This window comes from Mesoplodon densirostris, chromosome 4 (genome assembly GCF_025265405.1).
Source record: "Mesoplodon densirostris isolate mMesDen1 chromosome 4, mMesDen1 primary haplotype, whole genome shotgun sequence".
NCBI lineage: Eukaryota > Metazoa > Chordata > Mammalia > Artiodactyla > Ziphiidae > Mesoplodon > Mesoplodon densirostris.
In genome coordinates, this window is record NC_082664.1 from 139048606 (window position 1) to 139057252 (window position 8647).

Here is an 8647-nt window from a genome sequence, read left to right on the forward strand (position 1 = left end):
GTCACACAGGAAAGCGTATATGATTAAGAACAAGGTATCAAAGACAATTTACACACACACATGCATATACTTTGTTATACACAGGTTATGATTAATAAACAAAAGAAAAAAAATAACTTCTTGCCTGACATGGAAAGCTCATCTCACTTAAGCAGAAGTCATTGCCATCAAATGGCATTAGACAGTTGTCACCTGCTGGTTCTTTCCCCGGGAAACCTCTTGATTAAGTGCCCTTTGCAATCAGGCTCATTCAATTTAGGAAAAACCCATTAAACAATAACTAGATAGTATTTTTCATTCACCATGACAAAGTGTTCTCTGAAGAGGTTGACAATAATTTTATTTGGGTTTAAATCTTACTTTCAGTTCATTGCTTGAGAAATCTTAACACTGAAAAAGTATCTTAAGATCTCAGAAGTAAAATGCACAAGGGCAGCAGCTGTATTTGCATTGTTCATATGTTTCCCAGCACTGACCTAACATTCAGCATTTCCTCAGTAATTGTCAAATGAAGAAATTAGAGTACAATTTAAAACCTATACATTATATCCATTCTGTCAGATAATAAATATAGTGTTTGAGTTCAGAAGGCAAAGATACAGATAAAATCCAACAAAGTCTACAGAGAAGCAATTTTTCCCAGTACAGATGAACCAATACAGTTCTTTTTTAGTATCAGTATTCTAGACATTTAGTTCACCACTGCCCTGGAAGGAACCACAGTGGCCCTCTTCCCAGAAAATGTATTTTTAATGATGTGGTTGATTGTCTCCAGAAATGGCCACCAACAATTCCACCCATCCTTCTAGCAACAGGCTACTCCTCCCATCAAGAGTTGGAGGTTATTTCCCCTCCCTCTGAATTTGGGCTGACCTTGTGATTTACTTTGACCAATAGAATGCAATGGCAGGGATATGTGTGAGTTCAGAGCCTAGCCATTAAGATGACTGATAGCATCCACTTTTGCTCTCTTGGGACTCGACTTCCATGTTATAAGGAAGCCCATACTTTCCTGCTGGGAAGAGTGTTCATGTGGAGAAACCTTGGATGATAAGACACTACGTGGAAAAAGAGGCCATATAAAACCCTGGAGAACAGAAGTAGCCCAGCTGACAGTCACCTTCAAGGCCCCAGACATGTGAGAGAGGTAGTCTTGGATATTCTAGCCCAGTCCATTTGCCAGCTGAATGCAGCCAATGGAGTGACCCTAGCTGGAGCAGAAGGATCACCAGCCAACCCACAGAATGGTAAGAAATATTGATAAAACTATTAATGTTTTAAGCCTCTGTATCTTGGGTGGCTTGTTATATAGTAATAGATAACTGAAACAAATGACATTATACTCCTCCCCTTCTATGTCACCATTAGCCTCTCTCTTTTTTTTTTTTTTTTTGATACTTTTCTCAAAGAAATTCTACCCTGTTTCCTTTCACTGTAGTGTTGAAACCAGTTTTTAGAATGAAGAGCTACAGTTGGAAAATGCTGGTTTCTAAAACTTTCCAATGGGTATGATGTCAGATAACCTAACTGTTATTATAACGGAGACAGTCTGTCTTTAAATTGTTTACAATCAAATGTACTGTACTTGACATACTCAAATGCATAGAACTTTTACTCTTAAAATTCTTATAATTCTTAAGTAGTCAGTACAAGGAGAGCAAAGCCCCCATTTAATGTAGTCTGTCCCCACGACATGCACCTGAAAGAATCATTTGGGTCTAAGCTGATCCATTACATAGTTAACTATGTATCTAAATATTTAAATTTTTCTAATCAGAAATGGTTTCTTCCTCTGTCATTCTAAATGTCAGTATTAGATGTTTGAATATTACTTAGGGTAGGTACACTCATCCAAAAAGTCTCTGGCAACAACATTTTACTCAGTGGCATTTCAAAATAATGTGGCACAATGTTGTAAACTCTCAATAAAACCTCCTGGTAAACATGGAGTGTGATCCTTCTCTTTAATGACTCCTGCCATGAAGTAATCCTCATCCTTTTTGTCCAGGCTGAGTTTCAGTGTGGACTCCTCCCAAACAGAACATAAAGGGCATGACCTATTCCTGAAATCCACTGACATAAAAAATCTTTTTTATGCTAAGATTACTTATACAATGGATAAAACGGTTAAGTTCAACCTCCCAGTACTCTGTGAAAGCAGCAGTACCTCCGGTAATGTACCTCAGCCTGCCCCGAGAAACCTATTCACTGTAAACCACACTATATTATAAATCCCAACTGCAGCCGCCTACAGTGACACTCTCTCGTAACAGAGCTAAAAGCAGATATAATCCGATGTCTTCCCAGGGGAGTCTAAAGACAACTTTCCTTGTGAATAGTCAGATTCTATCGCTGTGCTAAAATGCTCATCAAGCAGACATGATTTATCCCTTCCTTTTTATAAACTATTATTTCTGCAGTTGTTAAACTCTAACTGAGCAGTTACATATGACTAATTTCAACTAACTGCAGGCAGAATACGCTGATAGGATTTTGCTCATTCTATCATTCTTGAAGATACCACGAGAGCTGGCTCTCCCTGGCATTCTATTCCAAACCCTTTGCTCTTCTCACTTCATGCCCAAAGAGGCAAACTCAAACATCTCCATCTCTAAGCAATCCATTTAAACTTTCCCTAGGCATTCACACATATATTCACAGCTTCTGTGATGACTCCCAAATCTAAATTTCAGACTTAGACCTTGCCTTTGAATTCCAGCCCCTATAACCATCTGTGTTCCGTACCTGGCCACCTGCATATTCCACAGTTGTTTCAAAATTCACACGGTCGTTATATCTCTCCTCCCATTCTTAGTCTAGGTTCTTCCTATCTTGTTAATGGAATCATCACTTACCCCGAAACTTGAGATTCTTAACTCCCTCTCCCTTACACTCCACAATCAGCCACACCAATTACTATCAGTTCTACCACCAAACACATCCTTTGAACCCATCCATTCCCTCTGTCTTACCTCACTGATGCATCATTTCTTGTCTTGACTTTTACATCTCTATCCCCACTGGTCTCCCTGCCTATAGCCTTACCTCCTCCCCAATCCATCCCCTGCCCAGGACCAAGGGTGATCTTTCTAGAACAGGGAACTAATCCTGAGTGGCAGCGTACTGGAGTGGTTAAGTCTGTGGAAGTCAGAAGCTGGGTTGAATCCTGGTTCCATCACTTACAAGCCGTGTAATCTTGGGAATGTAACTTATCCTGTCTTTGCCTCACTCTCCTCAGAAGTCAAATGGGAATAAAAATAATATCTACTTCAGTTGATTGTGATGAAGATGAAATAAACATGTATAAAGCTCTTAGAACAATGCCTGGCACACAGAAAATGCAATAGAAATAGTAGCTTAAATAAATGGATGCCACTTACCTGCTTAAAGCCCTTCTGTAGAGGAAAGGGCTGCCTGAGGGAAAGTGACCCTCCATAGTATGCCACCTGCTTCCCTGTCTGGCCTCAGCTCACTCTGTTTACCCCACATAGAAGCAGAGCTCCAGGCATAGCAGATCCTGAACCTGACCTGCTCTTTCATTCCTCCAACGCCCATCTCTCTGGAATACCCTCATCCCCATGGGACGTAGGAGGAAACTCCTACTAATCCTTCAAGCTTCAAAGGATTAAGTGTCCCTTTCCTTTGAAAGTCCTTCTAGACTCACTGAAACCTAACTACTCAATTCATTTTTGGTTCCGTTCTGGGATCTAGTAGCTATCTCTATTATTCTATCTACCACACTGCCTTGCAATTATATTTTTACAAGGCAATTTCCCCTACCAGGCATGCTCGTTCAGGTCAAGGACTGTATCATATGTCCTCATATTCTTAATGGATAGCATAATATCTATTATGGAACATGGGATACAACAAATGTTTATATATTTTTCTCTCCATTCTTTCCTTCTTCTCCCAGTAGTTTTAGTAGTAATAATAATAATAGTAATATCTTACTGCTTTAATATTCATAAAACACTTTGAAATATATTTTATTTTGATCCATAGAATAAAACAAAAAAATTATTCCCACTTTATCACTGAGAAAACTGAGGTCTCAGGAGTAATGTGGCTTCTCTGGGATCATGCAGTCATGTAGCCATTATTCAAATCCAGGGCTTGCTATTCCAAATCTTATGGTTTTGCTTTTGGTGTGTCTTTTTTTTTTTCTCACAATAAAAGACCCTCCCTTCAAGATGGTCATTTTGTCCAAAATTAATTATATGGCCACCTCCTTCAAAAATACCTCTGCTTTAATGTCTGTAAGATTCAAAACTCCCCATCAAAAAAAAAAGAAAAGAAAAAAAACAACTAAACCATCTTGTTTGAATCAACAATAGTATTGTTCCTAGTCAAATGCATTTGTTTCTTACAAATATGTCTTATAAGCTCCCAGACAGGTGTCATTTAAAAATACTTTGTGTTGCCATAGGTGTGACCCCAATGTCTGTGGGTCCTAGCCAAGGGCACCAAGTCATTGGATTCAGATAAGGAAGCCTGGTCTGTGATGTCATTTCGTATTTTACAGACTCAGTCAGGAATGTTCACAAACACAAAGCATCTGGTCAGGCATGGAGATTTTTCATCAGATCTAAACAAGGAAGATCTTTCTTGAAAAAAATAGTTTTTGGAGACACCTGAAGATTAGGCTCAGCCAGCATCACTGGTAAATAATAGTCTGGTGTTTATGTTTTCACTGGGGATTGTTTCCCCTGACACCACAAATTAAATGAGGCAGCCAGACTCTCAGAGCTTGTAATTTTACCAGGCAGGCTATATGTTTAAAATCTAAACAAAAGAGCTAGTCTGCCTTTACAGGGAATTTAAGAAAAGCCAGAATTTAGAATGCAAAAACACTCTGCCCTGTTCCACTAAAGGGCTTTGTACCAAAGTTCTAAAATGAGTCTTTTCTCCTCCCTCAGGAGTCCTTCCAGTTTCACGTGTGTGGCAAATGCTAAAAGCCACAGAGAAAACAAGCCTTTCCCTTGGGAAGGAGAGGCTGAATTGCCAAACACAGACCCTTTGGGGTTTGAAATCTTGACAGGCCCCAAACAAACGTGTCTTGTTTTTGTCTCTTCTTTGTAGACTGCAGTGTTTAACTTTTGTAACATGAAAAGGTATAATATGATGTGCTTTATTTTATCATTATTTTTGGGAAATTCCTACCCTTTGAGAGACTATCTGAAATAATCGTCTAATGTAATTGCTCTAAAAGTCCGTGAATACCTAATCAAATCACTGGGTGACATTTATCCCCTCCATTGAAAAAGCAGAATAATGCAAACAAATTCCATTTGTTCTGGGATATTACCCATGAAACTAAGTGCTACTTTCTCTTTATAAAAACCATTGACTGAAATAATACTCTGATTCAATATTTGGCCCAGAACAGCTGTGAAAGCACAATCTTCTACTGAAAGGTTAATTCTCATCTCACCTTGGGATTCTTAGTTATAAGCAGGCTCCCAAACACATATAGCCATACACTTAACACGTAGTTTACAAATAGCATTCCATCTTCAAGATTGAATTAATTAAAACCATTAATTTGCTTTAAAATCAAAGAGTCTATTTACTTGTGTTTAAAGAAGTCATATTCTGATTGTTATAATATTCAGATGATTCAGTGTTCAAAAGTTTATGATTTAGTCAAGTTAAACATAGGCTTTCTTTGGGATTAAGAAAGGATATCTCTTGCTTTAAAATTTTCTGTATGTATGGCACATCATTTTCTAAATTTGTAGTGAAAGTTAAATAATTATCTAGGTTAAACTAAGCACAAGATCACAAACCAGTGTTTTGCCCAAATTATCCCAACTAAAATTTGCCTCAACCATAAGCTCAAAATATAGTACCGTCTGTCATGATTTTCTTCATCCATGAAGTTAAGATATAAGTGGAGGAGGTAAATAATAACATCTTACATTTTCAAAACACGTATCCACTTTCTAAATTGAACCTCACCGCAATTCCATAAAAGAGAAGGGAAGGGATCATTACTTACATTTAGTAAATGACGAGCTGAGTCTCAAAATGGTGACGTGGCTTCTGCAAGTTCACCCAGCTGGTAAATGACAGAACTGGAAAAAATGCAGTCTATTGTCACTGAATTATGCCATGCTGCCTCTCTTGAATAAGCTTTACGAGTAACCTATAACAATCCACTTGGCTCCAAAACTGCTATTGGTTACCAATCTGCTGTAAATTAACTCTAGCAAAAGTTCTACAAATCTGTTCTCTGGTCAGCATGGGGAGAGAGTTCCTGAGAAGCAGCTATGGAGGACTTATAAACCAAGAGAAGATTCTCTGTGCGACTGTTCCACTCCAAGGAAGAACCACACTGTCCCTCCATATGCCTTGGGCTCTGTGGGCTCAACTTTTTCAACAAAATCCTACTCTCTGCAGTTCTACATTTTAATAGTTTCCACCAGAAAACAAATAAACAATGTGAGCTACATGAGCGACAGCTAATACTGAAGGGAAATGCAATGCGTGGGGTTGCACAGTCACTTTTTAAGGTCAGTCGAAGGTCACAGGGGCAATTTCCCACAAGTCATCGAGGCTGGTGGTTACTCAGGTTGTCACAAGCCTCTTCATTATTGTTTCCACCATAAACATCACATAGTGTCAAATAGGCAATGAAGCCAATCCTAGAATAATCTGAAAATTTTTCTGTTTTAGCACATTCAGTGACAGACATATGGAGGCTTACTAAATTATTCTAGTCTTCTTCCATTCAGCAAATAATTATTGAGGATCTATTTTGTGCCAGGCTCTAAATTAGATCCTGAGGATACATCAGTCTTGTATAGGAGACAGACACATAAATAACCACACTGATTCCTGGTGGATGGTATAACTAAATACTTTGGGTGTGATTGTTTCCACTTGGTGAGTGGAAAAGTATCACAGAAATGATGTTATTTGATTTGGTTCTTATAGATTAAACAGTAGTTCAGTAAAGGAGTAGAAAGGGTAGTATTTTATTCCTGCTGCAATTCACAAATATATACATTCAAATGAATAGTCAATCCCCATGGGAAGTCCCAACCTATCTACTGTTGAAATATTTTAATAAAAAAAGAAAATCTCCAGAACAATGTATACAATGGCTTAGTAAATCACAACTATATAAATGCACCTCATGCATTTCACTGTTGTTAATTGCTTCTGGTGAGTATTGAACACTTTATTACATCATGTATAGATTCTCAAAATATTAAGGGTAGAAAAGTTCTTAGCTCTATCCCAGTCCCATGTCATCTTTTTCAATAAGGCATAGAAAGGTTAAGTGTCTTATTTAAAAATCATAGTTAATCACTGAAATTGAGACTAAAACTTAGATTCCCTGATATCCAATTTAGTTTTTTTCCCCCTGCAGTACTGCATGCTCTGTTATTGTAAGTTGATAGTTTATGGTTAGAGATGTCTTTTGTAAGACATAAGAGTGGTAGTTTGAGGTCAGAGGGTCATGTTAATAAAAGTCATGGATGTTGTTATTTATTTTCTGTTTAACATGAAAAGGAATAAATCCCTAAAGAAGAGAACATAGTCAGGCAAAGAAATTCCAAAGGAGAAGGATAGGAATGGAGATAAATATGAAAGGCCAAGAATCAGGAGACCTGGATTTTATTGGGAAGTTGTCTTGAACAAGTTGCTTTCCCCCATTCCCTTCCATCCCATCACCTGTAAACTCAAGCCAGTATGGGTGGGAACCATTTACTTGCATGTTTTCCTGTCTTAGTTTGTGTGTGAACAAGTGTTGCATTTCTAATTGATATAGATTAAACACCTCCTAGGAACCTTTCTCATATGTGCCCTCAATTATTACTCAAGCCACCTCACACATTTGGTACTAGATAGGCTCCATGTAGAAATGGGGAGACTGTGTTACAGACAGTTTATGTGACTTGCCCAAAGCCACTTACCTAGTACATTACAGAGCTTTAATTTGAACATAGTTGTCCAAGCTTATTCCTTTTTCTGTTAAAAACACCTTTAGACTAAATAACCATTAAAGTCTGTTCTGGTTCTAAAATTGGACTCAATGCAATAAAAAATATGGAAATGCTTTAGAAAGTTTTAAGTGCCATGAAAATATGAGGTGACCATAACACCCCCATTAATCATATATATCCATCTGTATGGACCCAAAGCACTACAAATCCAGCCATTGCCTACATGACAGAGTGACAGGGCGGGCATTTTGAGTCCTTTATAGCCCAGAGAAGATTAAGTCATAAATAGCTAGAATTTGTCCTGACCTTTAGAAAGTTGATATCCCACTGACGAAATTATTAGATTGGAGAGCTCTGAGATAATAGATGTTTAAGCATGTTGACTTCCTTTCCTATGAAACATATAATCTCTACAGAGATTTGGCCAATTTTAATGTCAACCAGAATAGTTATATTTGTTTTGCTTGTCTCAGAGTCATCTGGAAAATGAAATGCCTTTTATTGACATAAAATCATGGATGTAAATTTACTCTCTGAAAAAGAGCTATATAGGGCTTCCCTGGTGGCGCAGTGGTTGAGAGTCCGCCTGCTGATGCAGGGGACATGGGTTCGTGCCCCGGTCCAGGAGGATCCCACATGCCGCGGAGCGGCTGGGCCCGTGAGCCATGGCCGCTGAGCCTGCGTGTCCAGAG